Source organism: Thunnus maccoyii, chromosome 20 (assembly GCF_910596095.1).
Source record: "Thunnus maccoyii chromosome 20, fThuMac1.1, whole genome shotgun sequence".
Classification (NCBI taxonomy): domain Eukaryota; kingdom Metazoa; phylum Chordata; class Actinopteri; order Scombriformes; family Scombridae; genus Thunnus; species Thunnus maccoyii.
Window position 1 is genome coordinate 5,752,898 of NC_056552.1, and position 25,073 is coordinate 5,777,970.

Here is a 25,073-nt window from a genome sequence, read left to right on the forward strand (position 1 = left end):
TGTGATTTGCAGCTATTTTTAGGCTGTTATAATGTTAATTGTTAATATATTCCTCATATTCCACTTCAAATTTCAAGTCTTGAGGTGAAAGTAAGAGGCGAAAATGCTCCCGGCAAGTCAAAAACCAGGGCTTCAACCATATATTTCAGATCGGATTCAGGCTCGAACACGTACGGATGTATTTGAGAAGTTTCCATTTTGAGTAAAGAACAATAAAAATAAGCTAAATGTGACAACTGTTTGTTGGCTCATCAGGAGGAGGGCCTTAAAGAGACAGGAGATAAAACAGCCTGTTTCAGACAGAGGCTGAACCGAGGAGCATAAAGAGTCAGTATAAGATAAATAAGGAGTTTTTGTGAACTGTGAATCATGCAAAAATATTCCAGTAGAGCTCCAGAATATAAATATACACCTGTAAATGTGCACGATACATCATGGTGGGTGTTGTGTTCTCCTCAGTTTTTCATTTTCCATCAAGAGAACTTTTGTTTTCAACTATAACTTAATATATCTCATTTCTACATTGATCACAGTTTGAAAGATTAAGGAGCACCAGAGCATATTAATATTACCATATGACTCTATTAAAAACTAGCATCTTCCCACTACATGACCAAAAGCACGTGGACGCCGTTTTCCAGATACTTTCATTGGTCTGAGGCTGTTTCATGTGGTTTGGTTGGTTCAAATTAATGCTTCAGTCCAGCATATAACAGCAGTTTAGACCATAATGTGCTTTCAACTTTGTGTCAACACGTTGGAGAAAGACTCTTTCCTGTTTCAACATGACAATACCCCTGTGCACAAAGCCTGGTCCATAAAGAAATGGTTTTCCCAGTTTGGGACCCGTTGGGATTAGTGGTTTTACTTTCCACTGATGCTCTTGTGGCTGAATGGGAACAAATCCCGGCAGCCAGGTTCTAAAATCTTGTGGAAAGCCTGAAACCAGAAGAGTTATAGCAGCAGATTAATGGTTTTGGAATGAGACGTCCAACAATCATATGTGGGTATAATGTGCAGGCGTCCACATACTTTTGGCCGTGAAGCACATTATGTTACCCCTCCGTGTAATCAGTGCTCTACCAGGCCAAATATCACTTAATGCCTGTTACAAATCAAATAATTTTTTAAAATCTGTTGACAGCAAGTCATGTACAGCAAAACCACACCAGCCTAACGAGAATACAAAACAGATGGACGCGTTTGATTAACCAGTGATGTAAAAATAAAAAGTTGGTGGGTGCTGTGGTAGTTTTATAATATGATGATTTTCAGACACCGGATCGTGGCGTCATCACTCGTAGAAATGACGCTCGCTCTGAATTACTGTGTTTTTTTCTCAGAGTGCTGGAATGCGTGAAACTCTCCCGGAGTCTCACTGCCTCCTGTGTGTCTCAGTACTGTAGGCGACACATGACTCTGAGGTTTTTACAGTAAATGAGACTTGTTGTTTCCTTGTGGCGAGAAGAGCATCATCATACGTAGAGGAGGAGGATTTCAGAGCTCAGTTTGAAGCTGAAACATGTGGTTTTTGCCTCTGAAGAGACATTTTTTTAATGGATATTTTGAAATATAAGTTTAATTCAAGTGAAGTGTAAGTGGTGTCACAAGCAAATTGCAACTCACTTCATTAACTTGCTATAGAAGCAAATGAGAAGTGAAAACTACTCATCTCTATTGTTAAAGTGTGACTTTTATACAGTATATCAGTAACTATTTTGATAATTGATTAATTTTTCAAGTAAAAATGCCCAAAATTAGTCGGTTCCAGTTTCACAAAAGTGAGAATTTGCTGCTTTTCTCTGTTTTATATTATTGTAAATTGAATATCTTTGGATCTTTGGATATTTTTGAGTGTTGGTCGCACAAAACAAGAAAGAGGTTGTACTCAGAGGAACATTTTATAGACTAAACAATTAATCAAGAAAATATCAGGACATTAAATGATAATGAAAATAATCGTTAGTTGCAGCCTTACTGTTAATTGACATAAATGTTCAAGGTTGTCGACACGTCAGGAAAAGTCATAGATTACTTAATTACTTAGGTTTTATTGATACATACAAACCTTCTATCTGAAAAATGCACTTTTTTATGAAAACTTGTTCATTCTTGCATGCTATTTGTTAAGGATACCCAATACATAACATGCTGTTTTTGGACTATATTACTATATTATGTGTTATTGTTTACATGTTTGTATGGTTATTATGGTATTGTTAACACATAATATAGTAATATAGTCCAAACAAAGTGTATTATATATTGGGAATCCTTAACAAATAGCATTCTGCAAGAAAACAAAAAGTTTTTTTTAAGTTTTCTCAAAAAAGTGCATTTTTCAGTCATTGATTCGCTGTTATTTCCTTACTTTGCATTAAAGGTGACAGAGTTATGATTATTAACAGACAAGTGCTTCATCAAGAGTGTTTGAGGTCAGATGTTAACAACGTCATTGGAGCATCTGAGGACTAAGACTGAGACTGAAAAATCTCAGCTTCAGTTCCTGTAACCAGCATCTCTCACTTCTGTTTTATTACTTTAAGTGTTTCGATTATCATTCTGATCAGTAGAAACAACATTGTACTCGACAAGTTACTTCCTGAGATCTCGGAAACACGGTGACATCACTAAAGAAAGAAATATTATGGGTAAAGAAGAGGTCAGATGATCAGACGATTAGTCAAACGTATTTGGAAGAGAAAACAGAAGTGAACAGTAACATTTTTTCCCAAACTGTCATTTCATGGTTCCACCTGCTGCACTTAAAACAGCTCTAACTGTCAGTTTTACCTCTAAATAAACCGGTTTAGATAATCTGCCTAAATTATTGACTTATTGAATGAAACTGTGAAAGAATAAACCAGAATTATACTTCATCATTGTGTCTTTTTAGAGAGAAAAGTTGAGGAGAAGCTCATGAATAAGAGTTTTTCTCCTGTTTGTGGCTCATTAAACGTCTCTCCACGTCCTCTTGAGGTCAGAGATTTTTGTCAGTAACCTTCCCAGAGATCTGGACTTCAACGCTCCTCACATCAGTCTGACTGTCTGTCTGAGCTGGAAACAGCTGTTGGACTATTTAATTGGATCTGACAGTGAAAAGTGACATCAGTGTTGCAGTAATGCCTGGATTCACGCCTGCTGTCTCCTCCCCGCTGTGGGAGACACGTGACGTTTGTTTGTTTTGTGTGTGTGTGTGTGCGGATCCATGTGTGTCACTTCATTATTCATGTGTACATATGCCGAGTTGAACATAACTGACAGTCACATATGTTCAAGAGACAGAAACAGTTACAGAGTGAACATTTAATCATTTGTATTTATGAATATTTTACTAATTGTGTGTCATCAGATGGTTTTCTGAGCATGTCAGGTGGTTGTAAAGTCATAATATTCCAACAATTTATTCACTTAAGTCTCCTCTATTTCTCAAACTGTTCAATTTTAACACATTTCTAACATCAAAATGTTAAAATGGTTGAAAATGCATAATTTCTGTGATGTTTTTCTCCAAAAATATGAAGAATTTGGGTGTTTTTGTTGTTGTTTTCATGGTGTGCAGGTAGCAGGTAATAGAGAGTGATGTTTTCCTGTTTGGCCTCATGTTGTGTCACTTTTGTTACACAAAAAGATGAAAAGGTTTCTTTTTGCTGGTGAACTGTCACCGTAACATGTCAGACACACTGTAGAGCACAACTGTCTTTGATATCAGAGGTTTTTGATGAGAGTAACTGAAAATGAAGAAGCAACCAATTATAAGGATTATTGTTTTGTGGATCAGAAGTAAAATTTGTTAACGAGTACGACAGTGATCAGAGGACAAACACTTCCTGGAAAAAGGCAAGTAAATGAGAAAAAATATGTATTTAGGGGTTTACAGCTGTACTTAATTCTGACAAGTTTACAAGCAATAAAATTTTTAGCTCCATTTTATGTAATCTGTATACGCAACAAGTGTCTGAAGACCTGAGATGTGTGTAAAAAAATGTGGATGTGGACAAAATCAAATATCACAATGTTTTTGACCAAATACCTTGATATAGATTGGGATGACTACAGGTGCTTTCTGCATTTTTGATCAATAATCATAAGTAATGTGTTTATAATCACTTTACTGTAATGCAGCCTTTAAAACCAGGAAAAGACAACACTTATGCCATATCAAGATATTACGATATAGTCTCATATCACGATATCGATATATTATATTGATATATATATATATATTGCCTAGCCCTAATTTGAAGGTTGAATTTAGTTGTATATCAAAGATGGCACAGCATCTTCTCCTCACTCTCCAGCTGCAGCGCTCACTGCTGCTACTAGTAACCAAAAGATAATGAAATAATAACTGAGACAATCGTTTTAATCACTATCGCTGCAATATACTGCAGCTCGTTTTTGTGATGTTGTTTGTTCCAACTTGTAAGCTGCTGATAACCTTTCCTACCATTTAGTGAATCTGTATTTTCTTCCCCTAAAAAGACCATTTGCACCTCTGAGCAACTCAAATGTGAGATGGTCAGTTTCCAAAAAGCAATTGTGAGCTTTGTTTACACACCGATTTCACTTATGATTGTTGTTCGCAAATTTTCCGATAACCTTGCCAGGCTCCTGCAATCTCTTGCTTAGGTCAGAAGTATTGTGTTTGTTTTGAGTAGTGAAACAAGTCGAGCGAGAGGAAAACAGTCTCATGTTACAAATCACAGCTCGCCCCGTTGCAAATTCGGTGAAACGGGCCCAGGCGGCGTCTTGGATCAGGGTGCGCTTGTTCGTCTGAACCCCTCAGAAATGAATTCCCTGGTGAAATGTCACTTCCCAAGAAACGACGAGGCTAAAGCCGTGATGTGAGCGGCGAAGCACTGTCTGCACAGCCCGACTGAAAAGGGGGGAGGTGAACGAGGTCAACGGTATCCACGACGACAGCCTAACCTCGCTTTCCAGAGACGAGAAAGTCTAAAGATGTGAAAGAACAGAGAGAAAGTAAAAGAGATGAGTCTGCACAACTCCATCAGCCGTCACAGATCACTGTCATCGTGAGCCTTCAGCGGCATGAACAACAAAACATTTAAAACTAGAAACCCAGCGTCAGTTTGACAATGCTGTCACAACTCCTGGGCGCCGCTCCATATCGTCTCCTCCCGCCTGTCACCTGCTTGAGTTATTTCATGGCTACGGTGATGCCAACGTGAATATAAATTTTTTTTTTGTTTGTTTTTTTTTAGAGGAATTTCTCACTCTCCGTGCATTTTTCTAACTTTCTGGGTGTTTGTCTCCTCAGCCCGTCTTCTCAGTTATTAGTCATCCTCTGCAATTGTTGAGTATGATGAGAACTTGGCAGGAGAGAAGCCTTCCCCGTCCCAATACTCCTGCAGAGAGGAGTCCAATGAGCTGTCCTTAGCTTGGCTGCCAGAACGCTGTGTGTTTCCTCACTGAGGCGGGAAGGTTGACAGCGAGTGACGAGAGGCTTAGACAGAAGCAGCAAAAAAATGTAGGGAGATGTAAGGAGGAGAGAGGAGAGAGAAGGAGAGGAGAGGAGAGGAGAGGAGAGGGAGAAACGGAGCTGGAGGGAGATAAAAAACAAGAGGGAGGGAGGGAGGGTGAATGAGCAGGAAAAACACACGGCGTCAGAGCATCGGACCGCCTGCCAAAATATGTGAGACCCTCGTACACCCCATCGCTGGCTGCGACCCAACTCCTGTTGAGGAGAGAGTGAGAGCGGGGTGGGGAGGAGGAGGAGGAGGAGGAGGATAAACACAACATGTCTGTAGCTTGATGAAGAACAGCCACTTCACCAGATGTTCTCTTTTTCTCTGGGAAAGCACCTGCAGAATTTGTTAACATATATATCGACGTCTAACAGCAGACCGGCGAGGTTTCACCTGCGCAGGCCGACTGATGCAAACAGTGTCTCCTGAATCTTTAAATTTCAAGTTGTGTCGTACTTTACGGCGGTGGTTCCCGACCTCGGTGACAGGAACCGATTAGTCCCAAGATTAATGTGAGAGGTAGAAGAATCCAGGCCTTTAAATCACTGTCCACGTCTTTGATTTTCTAAGTGATTCACATAGATCTGGTGTTCATTAAGTGTCCACTTGTTTTTATGTGCATTTATAATTTGTGCTTTAAAAAAAAAAAAATCTAAAATCTGATGAAAATTGGAAAAAAAAGTTGAAATAGACTTTTTTTTTTTCCTGCTGGGCTGAGGAGGAAATATCGGTGTAAAGTTGAACAGAAACATGTGATAAAGATCAGTGGAAACAGATGTAGGAAATAAATGATGACGTACGTGAAGCGCGTGACTTAAACGTCAAACCTCGAGCTTTCCAAAGATCTGTTTGGATGTGATGAAATGAATACATGCAAAAACAAACAGAAATATCATACTTCCATCATATTTTCCACAAACATCATTTGCTGTTTTAATGACATCATCTTGTCTTCTGTAATAGTTTAACGGCACCAGACTGGAGAATCTGATCCTCCACCTGTTTGCTATTTGTATCACAGTGGTGGTGGATGATAATCTGCTTTAACTCCTGTTTTCTTTTGCAGATTTACTGTAAATTCCAGTTAAAACTTGTTGCTGCATTTGGATGAAACACCAGCTGGTTGGAAAAACAAACTGAACCAATCAGAGACTTGTAGGTGGGATTAAAACTGGAGATCTTCTTGTGTCTGAGCCGGACAGGTAGCAAGAAAAAAAATGGCCACAAAAAGTGCAAATTAAAGAAATTAAACTTCTTGAATTGACAGATTCAATCATGAAGTTATGCTCCTGTAGCTTCAGGTCACTGGCTACTGATTGGTCGGGGTCAAAACTAGACAAATATATTCACCTAAACAGACATTAACACAGCAGGTAACTGAATAATGGAGTTAAATGAAATAACGAGGTAGGTAACGATACTAAACAATATCATTTGTTCTTAGTTTGAGTCTTAGATTTCCCAGTTTTTTAATGTTAAACAAACTAAATCAGCTGTACAAGAAATTTCCCTCAATTAAACAACAAGTAATTATTTAGATCTTAGAAGAATAGTGTCAGTAAAAAATAATCAAACAGGAAGAAACGGCTCGTAGCACATCTAATTCTCGTATCTCATAACTTGTTGGTGTTTATTTCAACATTTTCTGCCAGTAAATAAGCAAATAATACTCAGAATATGACCAAGCAGTCGATGCCAACTGTTAATATGACAGTTTTTCATACTTTATATGCTAAGAGCAGATTTCAGTTGCTACCAAAAAGGTATTAAGGTTTAATATTCAACCCAACTGAGGAGTCACATATTGTTAATACTTTTAAAATCTGTGTCACAGTTTTACCATTCTCAAATGTATGCTTTTCTTGGTAAATACGAGATGCTTTGACCTCTTTAGACCTCTATAATTTCTTCATGTTTTAAGTTTGAGAAGGAAAAATCCCTCTTCGGTTGAACTGCTGAACTTATGTCAACATTAAGGACATAATGTGTAATGACGGGACTCATGTTGCTTCTTTTTAAAGGGTCAAAAGCCAAAAACACTGTTCTGAAGAGAAGCACAAGCGGTACATTATACTGTAGATGTTTGGCGCTCTCAACCACAGAGACAACCGTGACATAAATCCCACTGCTGTTTGGAACGTCCTGTTCTAGTGAGTACACAACAGCAGAAGAAGAAATGAATGGGATTTGTGTATTTGTGAGAAAAGCAGCAGCTCACAGGTGTCCAGTCAGTGAATCTTGGGTTGTTGTCCTCAGAACGTCCATTTCAACATGTTTCAGTGTCTCTGGCGTCAAGAAACACCATCAGTCTTGTTCAGACCAGCTGTGTAAAGACGTGAAAACAAAGCCACAGGGTCGGATGTCGACACGAGGAAGGCTCATCTGTGTGTGTGTGTGTGTGTGTGTGTGTGTGTGTGTGAGCTCTCCAGCTCTGTTGTTGTGTAAGGAGACAGTCGACAGCCTGAGAGAGAGAGAGTTTAGTCATGGCGGCAGCGGCGACCACACAGGCAACGCTAGTTACTGCAGTCTCACATGAGCATCATGATTGTGTGTGTGTGTGTCTGTGTGTCTATGTTTATCTGTGTGTCTGTGTGTGTCTATGTGTGTCTGTGTGTGTGTATCTGTGTGTGTGTTTTAGTAGTAAATATAGAATTGAAGGCTGCCAGGCTTATTTGATTGTCAAAGTAGTTGCTGATCATTTTTCTGCTGATCGACTAATCAATCAACTAATCGTTGCAGCTCTAATGTAGTATATATAGTATATGACCTCACTGATAGTAATAATTGTCATTTTAAATCCTTTTAAATACATTTTTATGCTTTTAATGTTCCTATTTCTGTTTTGTGAAACGCGTTGTACTCCATCTTTTTGTAATGAAATGTGCTATAAATAAAGTTTTATTATTATTATTATCATTTACTTTGTAATATATCCGATAGAGTTGCAACAATTAGTCATTTTTTTAAGGAAAAAAGACAAATATTTGCTGGTTGCAACTTCTCAATTGTGAGAATTTGAATCTTTTCTGTGTCATACATGATAGTAAAGTGAATATATTTGGATTTTGGGCTGTTGGTTGGACAAAAGAAGACATTTGAAGACGTCACAACGGATATTTTCCACTATTCTCTGACATTTTATTGACAAAACAGTAAATTGATCAATCAATAATCATAATAACCATCAGTTGTAGCCCTAATCTCCAGTTTAATGCACATATTTAGACTTCAAAGTAGAGCAGAAACAGTTTGATGAATTGATTTGTTGATCGACAGAAACTATTTTTACTGCAACTCGATTAATTGAGGTATTTTTCAAGAAACATTTGCTTGTTCCAGTTTCTCCAGTGTGACAATCTGCTGCAGTTTTTACATCACTGTAAATTGAATATTCTGAGTTTTATTGGTCGAAGGTTGAAGTGTCAACTTGGTGTCTGACATTTTATAGACAAAACAAATCAATGAATCGATAAGATAACTGTCAGATTGTTCGTTAGTGACAGTAATCGTTAGTAGCAGCTCTACTTCAGTGCACACACCCGCTCTTACAATATGTTGAGATGGCTGTATTTTTAGCTGTACTGAAATATTGATACCATCAAAGCATAAAGCATTAAAGTTTCAGTCTGAGCTGCCTGAGCAGTTCCCAGTTTTTAAAGAAACATTTAAATCAGACATTTTAATCAAACCTTAAGTGTAAAAACCCTGAAATCAGGTCTCAATGCTTCCTAAAAGCTGGATCTTGTTAAAAATATTCCAAACAGCCATTTAAAGAAGTGTTGAGTGTTATTTTTAAGGCAACAACATCTTTATTTCCCCGGAGGTGAGAAGTGAATCTTTGGAAGCTTTAAAGAAGTGTAAAAAAAACCTCCTGTGGTTGATTTTTATTTTTCCAGGCTTTGCTCTGTTTTGTCGCCTTGTTAATAGCGAGGGGCAGCGGGGCCGAGGCGCTCTGGGTGAATCTGGAATGAGTCAGGCCATTTCATTGTATTCAGAGGAGAAAAGCCGGGGGATTTAGTGCTCCTTGAGAAAAACAGCGAACTCTCTGCAGAGCTGGACCTGAAACTTTTGGCTGTGAGCGGCATTTTGATAGGTTGTGCTTTTTGGAGCAGCTTTAGCTTGGGGCTGTTTTGTGTTATCTGTACGGCGGTTGTGTTGTGGCTGTTTACTATGCAGCGTGAGCGCCTCACTGACATCAGAATCAAGGTGGTCCGCTGTAAATAGCACAAGGCCGAATACTGTCATGTGTTGGAACGGAGCAAACAGGCACAGATGGAATATTTATTTAGCGGTTACAGATTTGGCATTTAAAGCCAAACATTAGGTGTCGTAATATAAACCATCAGATGCACAATTCACAATTCCTCTTCCTTTTGTCAGACGCACAAATTCAAACAAGATGCTTGTTTTTTTTGTTTTTTTTATAGGACACCATGAAACGAATCAGTCCACTCTGGAAATGATTGTGATTGGTCATTTGCCCTGCAGGGATGCACAAATGAGTTATATTTTTTTATCAGATGGATTAGACTGTTTGTCTTTAAAATCCCATTTCAAATTAAATTGCATGTTTTTGTCTGCAATGGCATGCTGATCTGCTCTGTAAATCCTCTGTAAATATCTTGTGCTCTAAAGAATAAGACCTCAAAAGGGAGAAATTACTATTTTATATTTCTTTGGTGTCATGATGGCTCCTCCTGCCTGTCAGATTACTACGACAGAGCTTCCTTGCAGAAATACAATCAAATCATTTAATTTTGCATAAAGCAGTAAACAACACTGTTCTGCTGCTGGATGACAGTGACACTGACTAACCGTGGACCCTTATTAGCTTCCTAGCTTATGTCTTCATGTCTCGTCTTGTTGAGTGAGCCAGAAAAGTGCACTGCTATCATCAGTTTGTAGATGGATCGCTAATTAACTGCAGCAGCTTGAACAGCTAAAAAACCTGCCTGCAAATGTCAGTTCAGATGCTAAATGTTGCGGTTCCTTCTCTTCACGGCTAACAAAATGTTGTCTGTCCTTCACTAGTGACCCACAAGTGTGTTTACACTGTGTTTCAGTGTCCCTTTAACTGTCAATCACACTCATACACCGGACCGCCCACTCAGAGGTTCGACAGCTAAAGGAGCATTTCTGAAGTTTCTCCAAAGAATATTTTTCATCTTCTGTTCAATATTAGTTTATTTTAACTTTTAACAATTAATAATATATTTGCAAATGATTTCATGGCTGCAAAAAGGGAATTTCAGCTGCAAGTAGTGAACACAACACTGACATATCATCACCTTTTAAGTTGATATGTTGAACTTCTCAACCAACAGTTGCTTATTTTCACATCCAGCAGTTACGGAGCAACATTATCATTCATTTGGAGACGTGTTTTTGTCCGTCTGGTGAATGTAAGTCCAATACTCACTCTCTTTCAGCTCTGTTTTTGCTCTCTACCAACTCCTGAGGGAAATATCTGGCTCTTTAGCTGCTAAACGCTCCACTATGTTCACCGGCTAGTCTACAGCTAACTGTAGCTAGCAGGTAGTGTACAGTGGCTTTTTCAGTGGCTGCCTGCAGCGGCTGAAAACGACACTATGAGAGCACTGAGAGTGAACCAGAACAGTAAAGATCCTTTTACAAACACGTGGTCATGTTACCAATCGTTATGTCAAAGTCATGAAAAATCTGACGTTTTAATTTTCAAGCTGTAAAATGCTTCATACAGCGCACCACTGTCGGCATATTTCCACCTGTTTCCACACGGAGATGCTGCAATGATTTATCGTTCATCAATTTCATTCTTTGCCAATGACAGCCTGCAGTTTGTTTGGTGTTTTTTCTATCCACCTCTGTGTTTATTTAAAGTTAGAGCAGAGTCAAGACCAGCAGACAGTCCGAGGATCTCATTCAGAATACTCAGGAGGAGGGAGGCGATATGAAACATCTGTCCTGTGTGCTGTTTTATATTTCGATAAAAGTGTTGAATAATAAAATGAGGTTAAAAAGACGTTTTATTTATTTCATCTGCAAAGGGAGAAACACTGACAACATTATCATTCATGCGCACGTGATCGCATTCTGATCCACGGATTTACATTTTACTGAGACTTCAGTTTACCAGGATCTTGTTTAAAGGCTTCATGATGATTTCTTATTCCACCCCCACTCCCACAGTCGCTGGATTGGAGCAGATGACCTTGAAACCAAAAGAAGATATGTGTGTGTGTGTGTGTGTGTGTGTGTGTGTGTGTGTGTGTGTGGGAGAGATACGGATCTCATCTTGGGTGGTTCTGCTGTTGTGACAAATGACAGCTCGGCCACCGGCGCTGCACCTCAGCCTCCCGTTAGAAGAATGACTCCGCTTTACTCCGGTGCTTCATTCGTCTTCGCACGCCGTCTCCACTACGGCGTTTGATCCGTCCGTCCGCTCCGTCGCTGCAACACCTGCTGCCATAGCAACCCCCACCCCCACAGTTAGCGGCGGAGGGAGAGAGAGAGAGAGAGAGAGGAGAGAAAGAGAAGCATGCTGGGTAATCTGACTTCACCTGGAACAATTTCTCCTGGGGGATTTTTCTGTCCTTGAACTGTTTTTTCCCCTCATCATACACAGATTTCCCTGCATTAGATGGACTGAATTAATATTCAGTTTACAGGTATATATCACATAATGCAATCAAAGTGCATCATATCCTGCTGGATTTGTGACATTACAACACATAACGCTCTTTTCTCCTCCTGCTGCTGCTTCTCCTGACACTTAAATGACCAGTCTGGTCTGCAGACATGTAACAAAGATGTTAAAGCTGACTTGTGCAGGCACTGTCAGCCTCACATGATTGCTGCCGTATTGATCGGCGCTCATGTAGCTGGCAGACAGGTGAGCACGGAACGAAAAATGGTGCAACTGAGACAAAAAAAAAAAAAATAGAGGCTCAGACTGTTTGTTCTGTTTCTCAGACTGTTCTTTTCTTTTTTTCTTGGAAATAAATGGTATGAAATTTGTTAGGATGAATGACTAAATAACTAATGAATAGTAACATTACAAGCTGTAGTTTTCTGCAATCATATCAACAACTCTCACATAACAAAAGTTATGAAAGAATATCCGACCAGATTTATAATCTTTTCACTTCTCTTTTCTCACTAAATTTGGCAGACAGTATTTTATTGTGGAATAGTTCTTGTACAGCTGTTTGTGTTTAGACAACAGAACTTTGGTGTTTGTTAAATGAAAAAAAGGTTTTACAGAATAACATTTTTATATGTTTCTAAGTAAAATGTCGATATCAGACGTGTAGGCAAAACAATCTTATGAAAAAAGAACGCCTTACCTCTTGAGAAAGTATCAATAAGTATTGTTTCTGTATCAGTACTCGTGTAGTTTATCAGTAATGGTATAGAAACATTTCAAACGATATCCAGCCTGAGATTTACACCTGCAATAAGTGATTCTTTTGGGCCACTTTGGCAGCAGAAACAAGCTGCAAACACACTGTAATACTGTTAAATATATATAATACAGGTATTTTAAGGTGATATTCTACTGCTGTTAGCACATCCAGCAGATATGGAGTCCATGTTATTACCATAAGACCTGAAAGAAGGGGGACAAAAAGTCTTGTTGTCCCTCTATTCCGGCGCCAGTGATCCCGTCCTGAAACAGGAGTACATGAGTTTCGCTAGCTAACGCCTTTGACTTTAATATGTGTTATGATGGTTCTGCATCAGGACTATATTAACAGAGCTCTTAATTTCCTGTTAAGTGAATATCTCATGTTGGGTTAGTTGTTTCACATCTACTCTCTGTCTCCAACACTGCCAGAAAGCTGCTGATCTGCTCCACTGTGCAGCACTGAGCTCTCATCTCTCTGATGAAACTCATCTGTCTCCACTGGGTTTGTTCTTTCTGTTCAAACAGCAGCAACTACGGTGACGCTGGTTGGTGTTCAATCAATGGAGAAAACATCAAGTGTTAAGCTGCCAAAAGTTGACCAGAAAATTGGTTAGAACATAAGTGCTGTTTCTATTGTTAGATTGTACTTTTACTCCTCTGAATGGCTGTCAGATGGGATTTTTGATATTTCTACATCTTTTTATTATTATTTCATGCTCTGGCTCAGCTTCAGTAACAACTAGAGGGAGCAGATTTTAATATGATGTTGTAATTAAGGTTGTAAAATGGTAAAATAAAGTGAAGAAACAATGTACCATCACAATATAAAAGCTTTTACAACCCCAGAGCTTACTATAGATGTGCTGTTTTTGACCTCTGACCCTTCAAACGTCACTGGAATGCAGATTTACCAAAGGTCAACCTGTTCACGACCCCTGCATAAGTAGAGAAATGCAGATCTTTCATGGTGAGATTATGTTTCCATTGTTTCATACAGATAAATTCAATCACTGTTTTAGTTTAATCTTGTTTGTCCTGCTTTTCCTCCATAAAACATAAATGCACTATTATGCTTTTGCTGTTCATACCAGAGCCTTATACTCTTCTATTTATTTTTATTTCAAGGCCACAAATGATTCATGAGTGCTGACTTGTACTTTGTACTTCTTGTTCTGAATAAGAACACAGCCACAGCTCATGTTATAACATAAGAAGGTCGGATATTTAAAGCCCCTCAGCATGCAGTGCTGTCTGCTGCGGGTTCTTTTTGCTAAGACTGAGAGCCGCCAACGTTGGAAATTTAAAAATTTTACTACAAGTGTTTAAATGTTGAAGCTTTTAGATTGTGATCCGGTAGCTGGTTCCATTTTATTTGTTGTTCCAGGTTCATACAGTAAAAATAGCCAGATTTGTTAAGATCTGACACAAAAAATAAATGTTTTTTTTTTATTTCAGGAAAAAAAAAAAAATTTGTACAAGGTTAAACACATATGATAAAAACGCACTTTTACTTACATGTACTCAGATATACATGAATTCAAAGTGAACAAATGCTTGTGCAGGAAGCTTAACGCTTTTTAATTGCAAAGAGCAATGTTGAAAACATTTAGGTAACGTTAGAAGACTTCTAATTTTTAGCCAATGTGGCTTTTGTCGGTTAAGATGACAAATATCACAGATGGAAGATGATATCAGCTGTAGTAGGGCTGTTTTTTTTCTCTGTTCTGTATTTCTCTGTTTAGCATCTTCAGGCTAGGCTAACCCATTGTTGCTAACTTTGGAGCTAACCCCCTTTACTTTTCCAGCATTTGGAGAAACAACAGACGTGACTTTTTAGCATTTATTAACTGACACACTGTAGTCTGTACTGTACATTTACTGCCAGACCGACAACTTACTACTAACCTTTTCCTCTGCTCCGCTCGTATCACTTCTCTGCCCCTCGCTCTTTCCCCACTTGCTACGCTAACATACTCCCTAACGGAGCCACGCGACCGGTGGTTTCCCAGGCAACGACACAGACGTTGACTCACGTACCGGAACAGCGCTGCATAGAGACTCCCAAACGCTGTCGATATTTGATATCGACAGCTTATCAAATATTTAAAAAAAATTTTTTTTGGTTGATTCAGTAAACGTTCAGTAAACGTTGAGTACAGTTAGACCCAGCGGTCTCCATTAAGTTGGGCGAGTTCAAAGTTGTGAAAACAACGGGGGTGTTTTGAATACACCCCCGTTGTTTTCACAGGTAATTAGTCTGTCCCTCCCGCTGCAGGAAATAATGGATTACTCCTGGAAAGCTGTTGATGTTGCACTTTTCTCCTTATGAAAATAACACGGAGATTATTCGACCAATGAGAATTTAGTCGGACGAGAGCATATCGACCAACTAATCGACCAGCAGACCAGCAGACTACAGCCCTAAGCTGTAGATAATTAATGTTGAGTCCATGACGGCTAAAGTGAAACATTTGGATGTTGTCTGGTTAATGAGCTTTTTCTCTGAACTCAGGCAAAGCTCATGTTTGTGATCGAGAGAAAGAAACATCATGATTCAACTGAGAATTTTCAAATAGTTTTGTCACTTGCTTTATTCTCTTTGTGATTTCTTCTGTGGAAGTTTTTGAGTTCATTAAATTAGTGTGCAGTCATGAATTTCATTGCAGTAACAAAAAGAATATTCAACAAATATTAATGTCTATGATCTTTATTGATCAAGTATAGGGCAGAAAATATGAAGTGTTTGGTCTTCTGTCAAAGTTCCTGGACCAAAGAAGGAGAAAAATCAAAGAGTTGAGTCATTATACAAGAGAACAATCTGTATTCTCAGTCCCTCTCGCTCCATCTCCAAAGATTTATCGCTGTGAAACCCCCTTTTTACACATCTGTTATCTTTCGTGCTCCTATCATCTTCTCTCCTCCTGCTTCTGTATTCTTCATCACCAGCCTCGCCTCGTCTCCTCCTTCTCTTTTCTCTTGTGCCAGTGGGAATCCCAGCTCTGACGACAGAAGCTGATGCTGCAGTAAAACACAGAGTGTGCTGCTGAGGCTTTGGTTCAGGATGCTGTAACGCCCTTCATGTGTCAAACAATTTACCAAAGGCTGCAGAGAGAGGAGAGGAGGGCGAGTCACACTGAGGTTTAGATGGAGAGAGAGATGTAAGAAGCTTTCGCCCTCTGTCCCTCTTTTCGGAGTATTTAGTCGTCATTTCGTCCACCCTGTGGGTCCTTTCTTGCAAGCGTCCCCTTTTAGATTTTTATCTTTTTCCAAAATATAAGCCATGTGTTTGTCAGCCTCTCCCTTCCTCAGCTGTTACCCCCGTCACGCTGCGTTCCCCCGAGTGGAAATGTCAGCACAACACAACAGCTGACCCTCTCTTCTCCTCACACGTGCACTCAGAGGCAGGGCCAAACACGAGGAAATGTTAGCGGCATACATGTTTTCTCAGGGGGAGAAAAAACCCAACCAAAAAAATGCACAGTCATTTAGTGCAAAAATGCATTTCAAAGTTGATGTGAAGCTTATATGAGGCTTCAGCAGTCTGAGTTAGTCATATCAAGTGGATATCTGACACATTTAGTCTTATTAGCATCATGTTCCCTCTTTGTGTTTCCCTTTTGAGCTGCGGTGGAAGTATAGTAACAAAAAGAGGGACTTTGGCACTAAAAAGACTGTAACGTTGAAAGATATCTACTTGATTTGACTCATTTGAAGCTTCATATTAGCTTCAGATAAACTTTTAAATACATTTTTACACAGAAGGAGGACTGTGGATTTTGTCCTCCATCACTTACAGCAAGATAAACCTATTTCAATGTTCATTTTGGCACCTGGCTGTTGTTTTAAGACAGACTTGAACACACACATTTCATAAAAAGATCATCCTTTGACTGAAAAGCTTTTGCTTTTGCTCCTTTTGCATCTGTGTGTGTGGTCAATCTTTTTATTTTGACATTGTTGTCAAAGTGGCTCCTCTTTGTATCAGTTTGTCATTTCATTATGTACCAGAATATTTGGTTTTATTGTCAATATAAAGAACCACGTGTATTCAGTTTTTATTATCTACGCGCTGATGATTTTGTAATTGGTCAGAATGTTAAACCTTCAATATGTTCGATTAAATTAAATATACTTTCTGTCCCTGCTCTTTCAAAGAGTGCAATGAAGTTTCTTCATCTTCAGTGTAACCTTAAGGATCCCTGAATCTTCAGTATACTGCACTTGAAACAGACCGAGCACTCTTTTACTTTAATTATACCTATTTTCTCGTTCCAAATGTCTGTTTTTACATCGTCTATTAACCAAATTTGAACATCTATTCTGCCATTTTTCCATCTCCACTTGTCTTTGTCCTCCAGTTTTCTCCTCAGCACTACCTGCAGAGAATCTGAAAGACAAGAGAGAACATTTTGTACAATATGTGCTCTCTACCTCTGGTAGACATTGAATACACTTTGTCTAGGATGCAGGATGCATGCAGCAGCACTGCAGGTACATTTTGCTGCAGCTTTAGCTTTAATATACAGTTAATAATACATTCATTTCCCACAGGGAGATGTGTGGTCAAAGTATTATCGAATCTTGCCTCCTGCTGGTAATTGAGGACATGACAGTTCAAACTGAAGACATTCGAATAATCTGCTTCCTGTGTAGACTTTATATACTGTATTATGCAGGTACATTTGCAAATATAATACATACAGGATGTGTGAGGTCAAGAAAAAGTCAGCGAGCATTCTTTGAATTTTAATTGTCTGGGTGATTTTCACTGTAGCGGCTGAGAAGCAGTTTGTTTTGTTTGCATTAAACCTTCAGCTTTGTCATACCATGCCTGGAAAGAGATGTGTGTGTGTGTGTGTGTGTGTGTGTGTGTGTGTGCCTGCCTGCAATCTAAACAGCTGTCACAAAGGAAAGAAAATGAGAATATGTCCTTTGCTTCGTGTGCATGTTTGGATTACTTGTGTGTGTCTGAGTGTGTGAAAGAACAACATTGCACCTTCCAGGAATGATGACTAATTACTAACCTGCTCATTATTGTGTGTGTGTGTGTGTGTGTGTGTGTGTGTGTGTTTGCATGAGCATCATTATCCTGTTGTTAAATTCACTGAGCCAGTAAATCGTGCTAACACTTTCTTGTTGTCAGAGAGGAAATGAATCCAGTGAAAGTGAGACTGTCAGTGATTTACTTGGCATCAAATCTCAGGAAAAAAAAATCCTGGATTTGTACACAGTGTGTCAGAAATAAATTAGGTTAAGTCAATATACAGAAACGAGCCGCTGTGACTCTGCTAACAGACACACTGTCACTGTCCCACAAAACCACACAGTGCATACACAAACTTATACAGCACTGTTGCTAACTTATTCATCTTCTCATCTGTCGAGTAACAAATACTGACAGCCTGTAGGCTTTGAAAGGTGGAAGACGACAGCATAAAGTCAACTTGGATTCTCAGCGGTTATAATATATTCAAACACAGCAGAAAAAAGTTGCTGTGACTTGGATGTCAATTAAGGCGACCAGATGAGAAGAGGGGGAGTTGGGGGCGGGCGTGGCCTCCAGTTCATTACATTCAGTGTTAACGAACATTAAAACACGTGAAAGTCAAAACTCAATGCTAAAATGTATTATTTTTGTTCGTGAAGTCAACTGTCTGTTGTTAGGACAACAAAAACAATGACTGTGTTTTATGTAACAGTGTTTAAATCATCATCTGTTACATAAAATTCATTTTATTTTATTCATGTCATCAGGATGGTTTAATGTTATTACGGCACTACTGCACAAAACTACAACAGCCATAATTCATGTAGACTACGGACATAACTGCCCGTCTGTGGGCGACACCAAAATAATGTTCCACAACGATCCGTATTAATGTTTTATGAGGTTATAACTAATCAAAACGTTGGTTTGTCTGATTTTTGGGACAAACAGGACGGGATTCAGGATTTGGGACAATTATTTGTAATTCGGAATGTCTGGTCACCCTAATGTCAGTGTTGGTCTGATGGTTGGTAGGTCCATATCCTGTATATAAAGATGGATGTAGTGAGGTGTGAGGTGACCCGTTGATTTGCATTGAAGCCATTTTGAAGCCAAGAGTTGCAGCTTATGGTCGGTTTCGTCTTTTCCGTTTGGAGTCACGACCTTCAAAATAAGGAGTGCAGGTTGTTGCCTTTCACGCTCTGGAAACACGCCCGCTACCTCAGACCGAAGCCTCAGTGCACACTTGAACTAGCTACTTCAGCTAAATTTTTCTAATTGTATCATAATGGTATCATAATAAAGTAACATTAAACTTATTGAAATATTGTGACAATAATCCGACTCTGTGCGAGTCCCAGAGGTGGGGAGAGCAGCAGGTGAGCCAACTGTCAATCACAGCTGTCAATCAAAGCCCACATGGCGGACATCAAAGCTACTGTACGTCTTCAAATTTTCAAATACATCCTTTTAGCACGCACACTAATATAATATATCCAGTGTTTTGTTGTATTAGCTGCACACTGCTCTGAAGGAAAAAAGAGCTAACACATGTCGCTATTTTGATGGTTGTAGTAAAACTGTTAAGCAAGCCGCAAGAAAACCAATCTGGCTATGACACATGCTTATGCAAAAGATGTAATAAAATTTATTACAGCTAACTACAGCCGTCAGCATCCGTTAAGCATCAAGCCAGTAACCTTTCAGTGCCACTCTCCAAGCTAACAGGATTTTTGGTGGAGTTTTCCTTCAATAAGCAAACAAAAGCACACAATTGCTCAGACAGCTGCATTAGAATTGGAGTGTGTAGTAAAAAGGACAAGAGACCCAGACATGGAGCTGCATTGTGAGGCTCAAAGCAGCACGGACACCAGCTGAGGAGGATGGAGGAAGAGAAAGAAAAGACCTCTCCTTTTGTCCTCCTGCTTCCAGCTGTTGCACTTCAGCCGGATCAATAATAATCCAGCCAATGAGAATGAACTGGAGGGAGGTGAAGGTGAAAGAGAAATGTTACAGGGTTTAAAAAGGTCAGGATCAAGCAATTAAGGGCACAAGCTCATGCAGCAACCAGCAGCCAGGTGCTTCTCTTTGTTTGTCCACCTTTTTTTTTATCATTTCCCTATTGTTAAAGAACTTCATGCAATGTTCAAGTAGATCGATGAAATAGTTTTTAAGGTTGTTGTCAATAATGTCTCCTGTTATATAAAAGATATAGCAGCTGGCCCAGATAACATTGGGAGCCACCCACTCACCTGTTGTGCAGAGCAACGAGGTCCCATTTTTAATTACATCTCTATGTTGTTAATCAGCCAGCAGAAGGTTCCAAAATTATGGAAACAGTTTATTCCAGTTGCCAAGAACAACCACAAAATCCTGAATGACTAAAGGCCAGTTGCTCTGACCTCCTTGGTCATGAAGTCCTTTGAGAAACTGATAAAACAGGAACTTCTGGACAGAACTCAACACCTTCTTGATCTGTTTCAGTTTGGCTACAGGGCTGGGCGGGGCGCTACTGTCACCTTGCTTGACCTTTTATTCAAACACCTGGAGGGCAATAAAACTCATGCCAAGCTGTTATTTATTGATTTTTCATCAGCTTTCACCACCATTGAACCCCACCTGTTGGCGTATAAACTCTCTAACTACTTTAGTGTTGACTCTAGTTTGGCTGGTTGGATCCTTGACTTCCTGTCCACACAGGAGGGTGAATGAGTGTGCGTCAGGGGAGCTCATCTACGGGTTCACCCCAGGGCCGTGTCCTCTCACCTCTCCTTTATATTCTGTATACAGATGACTGTTGGGGCCAGTTTGAGAACCAATAAATCCTGAAGTTTGCGGATGACTCAGTTATATTCATTCTCCTTCACGATGATGAATGAGGTCATGGCCCTTCAGATAGCACACGGAAGTGGGCCAATTCAGGCAATGACGCAGCACTACTGGCCTTCTTCTGGCCCGGACAAAATGGATGTGAGCCTGAAATGTCCCACATGTAAAATAGCAAACATGGCCCAAACATCCCAAATTAAATGTGGGCCTTTTTTGGTAAAGATGTAGTGCTCTCGCTGGATGTGGGCTGGTACTGGTTTAGCTGGTTTGTTCTTGGTTGACATACAGCATTGCTATGCCTTGCTTGTAGCCCAGATCTGGGGCTACAAGTGCCATCATTCCACGCAGTATGTGGGCCGGATGAAAGTGCTGAAAGTGTTTAGTTGGGGCCGGCTCTTGGCCACAGTAATTTTGCTATCTGGGCTGTGGTTGATTATTTTTTTAAATTGGTGCAAAAACTTTCCCTCTTCTGTTGGTATGACAGTCTAAATATATCAAACTGAAGAATGCAATAGCTAAAATAATGAATACAAGCAGCAAAATTACGGGTGTCCAGTAGAGTAGCCTGTCTGTTAACAGCCAGGTGGTGCAAATTACATCCTGTCTGACTGCACCCATCCTCTTCATCAGGAATTTCAATCCAGACCCTCCGGCACCCACTTCAGATTCCTTCTCAGTCAAGACAAACAGATACAAACATCCCCACAGCCATCACCCTCCTCAACTCAGGGAAAAGTAGATAGCTTACCCATCATGAGTATGAAGGCCTACTTGTAGGATGATGTTAATGGTGATTTATGATTATGTTGTTGCTGCTGGACGGATTTGTTGATGTATTTTGATTGTCATGCTATGCTGGTCATACTTTATGTAGGGGGATGACAGGATAGTACAAAACCAGTTGCCCTTTAGGGACAAATAAAGTTGAACTTTAACTTTAACAAGCTACTTTTTTGTTTTAAAGGTGACATGTCGTGCTTTTTGTGGTTTTCTGTCATTTATATTCTGTTATGATGTTGGATGTTAAACTTGAGGTGAACATATGTAGGAATTCTCCCTGCAAGTCAAAATTCAGGGCTTCAATCTGCTCTGAAGGATTCATTTGCAACATTTTTTTGTACCTTGCCAACAAGCTGATGTCGGCTCGTCATATATACCTATTAATGGCCGTCCATTCTGTAGCTTTGGTTGCTAAGGTTGTTGCTAAGGTTTTCCCATGTGTTGTTTGCGTTGTCCACTCGTATATTTCGGCTCAAACGTGTACTGATGTATTTCAGAAGTTGACATTTCAAGCAAAGAATGAGAAAAAACAGTGAAATCCTACAACTATAGAGCTGGGAAGTGTATTTCCCCTTTCTGTATTCTCATTTCACATATTTCTTTAAACAATCTCGTCAGTATTAATAAACATAGAAACTCAGGACTCTCCTGGATAATGTAACGATCCTATAGATTTATATTATGACCACCGGTTTTTAATTATTTCAGATTCGTTTCTTAGAAATCAGGTTTTGTCTGCGATTGATGGATGACTAAGAATACCCATGAGCCTCGGCCGCCGTTTCTATAGAGAAGAAACCATGGACATGAATCAGAGCACAATGAATTCAAAACACTTTGTTGCTGATGTTGTAAACAGCCATAGTTGCTGATTTCACTCAAAAGTGACCCAGAAATTAGAAGTAAACTGATTCACTCTGTAGGTTGTAAAATCAGTTTTCTCAACACTGTAATCTTAAGCTTCTGCTCGCCATTATTGGCGCACCAAAACAAATTTTAAGCTTGATGATTGGCTCTTTCTTGCTGAAATACACACTGGGAGTAGTTAACTTCTACCTCAACATTTTTATGTAACCACTCTTGCACTTTTTACTTAAGAACCAGTTATTTTCTAATGCAGTTGTACATCTTACTGTGCTGTTCTGACTGGGAGAGTTTCATGCTGATCCAAGTCATTGAAGGGATCAAACTGTGAGTCACTAATGTTGTCGATGGGACAAATAGATGGGATTTTTACTTACAGAACCAAGGGGTGCTTGAAACAACTCTTCCCACTTTGCAGCAGTTTCTGTCATGGTTTGTTGACGTTGCTGAGTTTCCTGAAGCTAACCAATCAGAACAGAGTGGGGCCTTAAAGAGACAGGAGCTAAAACGGCTTGTTTCAGACAGAGGCTGAACTGAGGGGCTGCATAAAGAGCCAGTATAAGATAAATAAGGAGTTTTTTTAACTGTAAATCATGCAAAGATATTCTAGTAGAGCCCAGAATATATAAACACAGACCTGAAAATGTGCATGTTATATCCCCTTTAAGGTTTATGTTATTTTCTCCTTTGCAGTGTCCGTGTGTGTGTGCAGTCATACACAGCAACATACAATCTATAAATCAGTTTTTGTGCAATCCAACCTGTTGACAAGTGTGATTACAGGCAAAAGGAGATAGAGAGATTGGTTGGTGATGAGAGAAAGAGTGAAAGGACCAGATAGTCAGGTCTCATTCTTCAGTTTTCCCTCCCCCTCACTGCCTCTTTTTCTCCTCCTTCTGTCGTTCTACTTTCCCCCTTTACTCACTCGTTTTTTTGCCATTCGACTGCTGCCTGAAAACAGTTGGTTTCCCTCCTGTTAGCAGGGGGGATGTGGAAGAGAAAGCTGCAGATCAGCAGGACTAGAGCCTCACGCAGGAACAGCACGGCTTTGTAAGTCCACCCAACCGCAATATGGTGTTTTTTTTTTTTTTTTTTAATTTAGACTAAAGTCTGTTTGTGTCAGGATACAGTCAGAGGGGATGTGTTGTCTGTGCTGATCAGCAAGTGAGGTAAGACAGACTTGATTGGTTTGGTGTTTGTTCTCAGTCAGAAAGGACAGGGCTGCTGTATGTTTGAGGTTTCATGATCTGAGCGAGTTTATTTTGTTGATTCATTTGTAAAAACATCCATGAATAAGATGTTGTTTTCCGGGTTATAGTGGTTTTTTGATCATATCAGTCATTGCACTCAGTAGCATGTAGGCAGTTTTGATTTTTGGCCTCCAATTATGTTTTATTTCATTAAGATTTTGTTTTTAATATAAAAGGGTTGTCTTTTGATGCTCAAGTGACCAAAGTGTTGCAGTCCTGCTTTGCCCAACTGAGACAGCTAAGAAAAATCAGGTCATTTCTTTCCTCTGCAGACTTAGAAAAGGTCATCTGTGCTTTTATCTCCTCCAGACTTGACTATTGCAATACACTTTAATCTTGTATAAGTAGGTGAAACATCCAGAGACTGCAGTTTATACAAAATGCTGCTGCCAGCGTCCTCATTATACCAATCCTCGCTGCCCGTCAGTGCTTACCTGTGAGTTTTAGAATTGATTTTAAGCTTTTGCTGCTTGTTTTTAAAGCTTTGAATGATCAGGCTCCTGTTTATATCTGTGATCTGCTAACTCCTTATTAACCTGATGGCTGCTTGAGATCTCCAGCAGGTCTTTCTGATGATTGAGCCCCTCAGCTGTGAACTCCCTGCCTGGAGATCTCAGGCAGGTAACCTCAATGTCGTCTTTTAAATCTCTTCTTAAGACTCACTTTTATCGTATGGCTTTTTCTCAACTTAAGTTATAACTAGTGGCTTCACCAGTGGTTGATAAATCATAAAATAATGCTTTATAGATCAGTTATCAGTCATAAATAGGAAAAATATTTGGGTTGCGTCGTTGTAAAGATTCCTTAGGAATGCTAAATGTTAGTAAGTCAATATTAAAGGGTTTTCAGGGTTTTTTATGATTAATAAAGAAATTGAATATGTGGTAACGCTTTACTACTTACAGAGACATACTGTATATTTCCCAAAACAGTCCTAGAAAGTTTCCTACATATAATTTTGTACTTCTTATGGGGAAATTATATGTTTTTTTTTTCTTTTTAAACACATTTTTAACCCCAGTAAATATTGATTTATTATCAATTCATAATTGGAAGATTTGTTATCCATAGACGTTGAATTTCAAGTTTGACTGTAAACAGATTTCACATTTGTTCAGATGAGATATCACACCAGCCACTAATTAATTGGAATCAGTTGATTATTAATATTATTATTAATGGTTATTTCCAAATTACAGAGCTTTTTTGGGGAATTTGACTCACAAATTGTTAGGAATGTACAACCTGTATAATAAAATGTTAATAAATGATCACAATCATTGGAGGGATTTTCCTAATGAGTTAAAATGGCTTATAACTGGTTTATAAAGCGTTAGTAAATGATTTATTAACAATTAATAAAGCCATTAGTTACAACTTTTAAACTCTTTATAAAGGGAGCTGTATTAGAAATTGGTAACTTTATTATCTTTTTATTTCACTGAGCTGTTCTGACTTTACGAGCAGTTGGTCACTCAGAGTTTCAA

General features: G+C 39.2%; 2 protein-coding genes across 7 annotated transcripts in view; one reads left to right on the forward strand and one right to left on the reverse strand.

Moving 5' to 3' along the window:
- The window catches only part of LOC121886755 (rho GTPase-activating protein 44-like), a 105,701-nt gene that overhangs the window by 35,938 nt on the left and 44,690 nt on the right, over positions 1 to 25,073 (forward strand). The gene's annotated exons all lie outside the window — the stretch shown is intronic.
- The window catches only part of LOC121886756 (testis-expressed protein 47), a 68,055-nt gene continuing 54,458 nt past the window's right edge, over positions 11,477 to 25,073 (reverse strand). Inside the window, exon 10 of the transcript XR_006092838.1 lies at positions 11,477 to 11,930. The gene's annotated coding sequence lies outside the window, so the exon portion shown is untranslated. The remainder of the gene's footprint in view (positions 11,931 to 25,073) is intronic.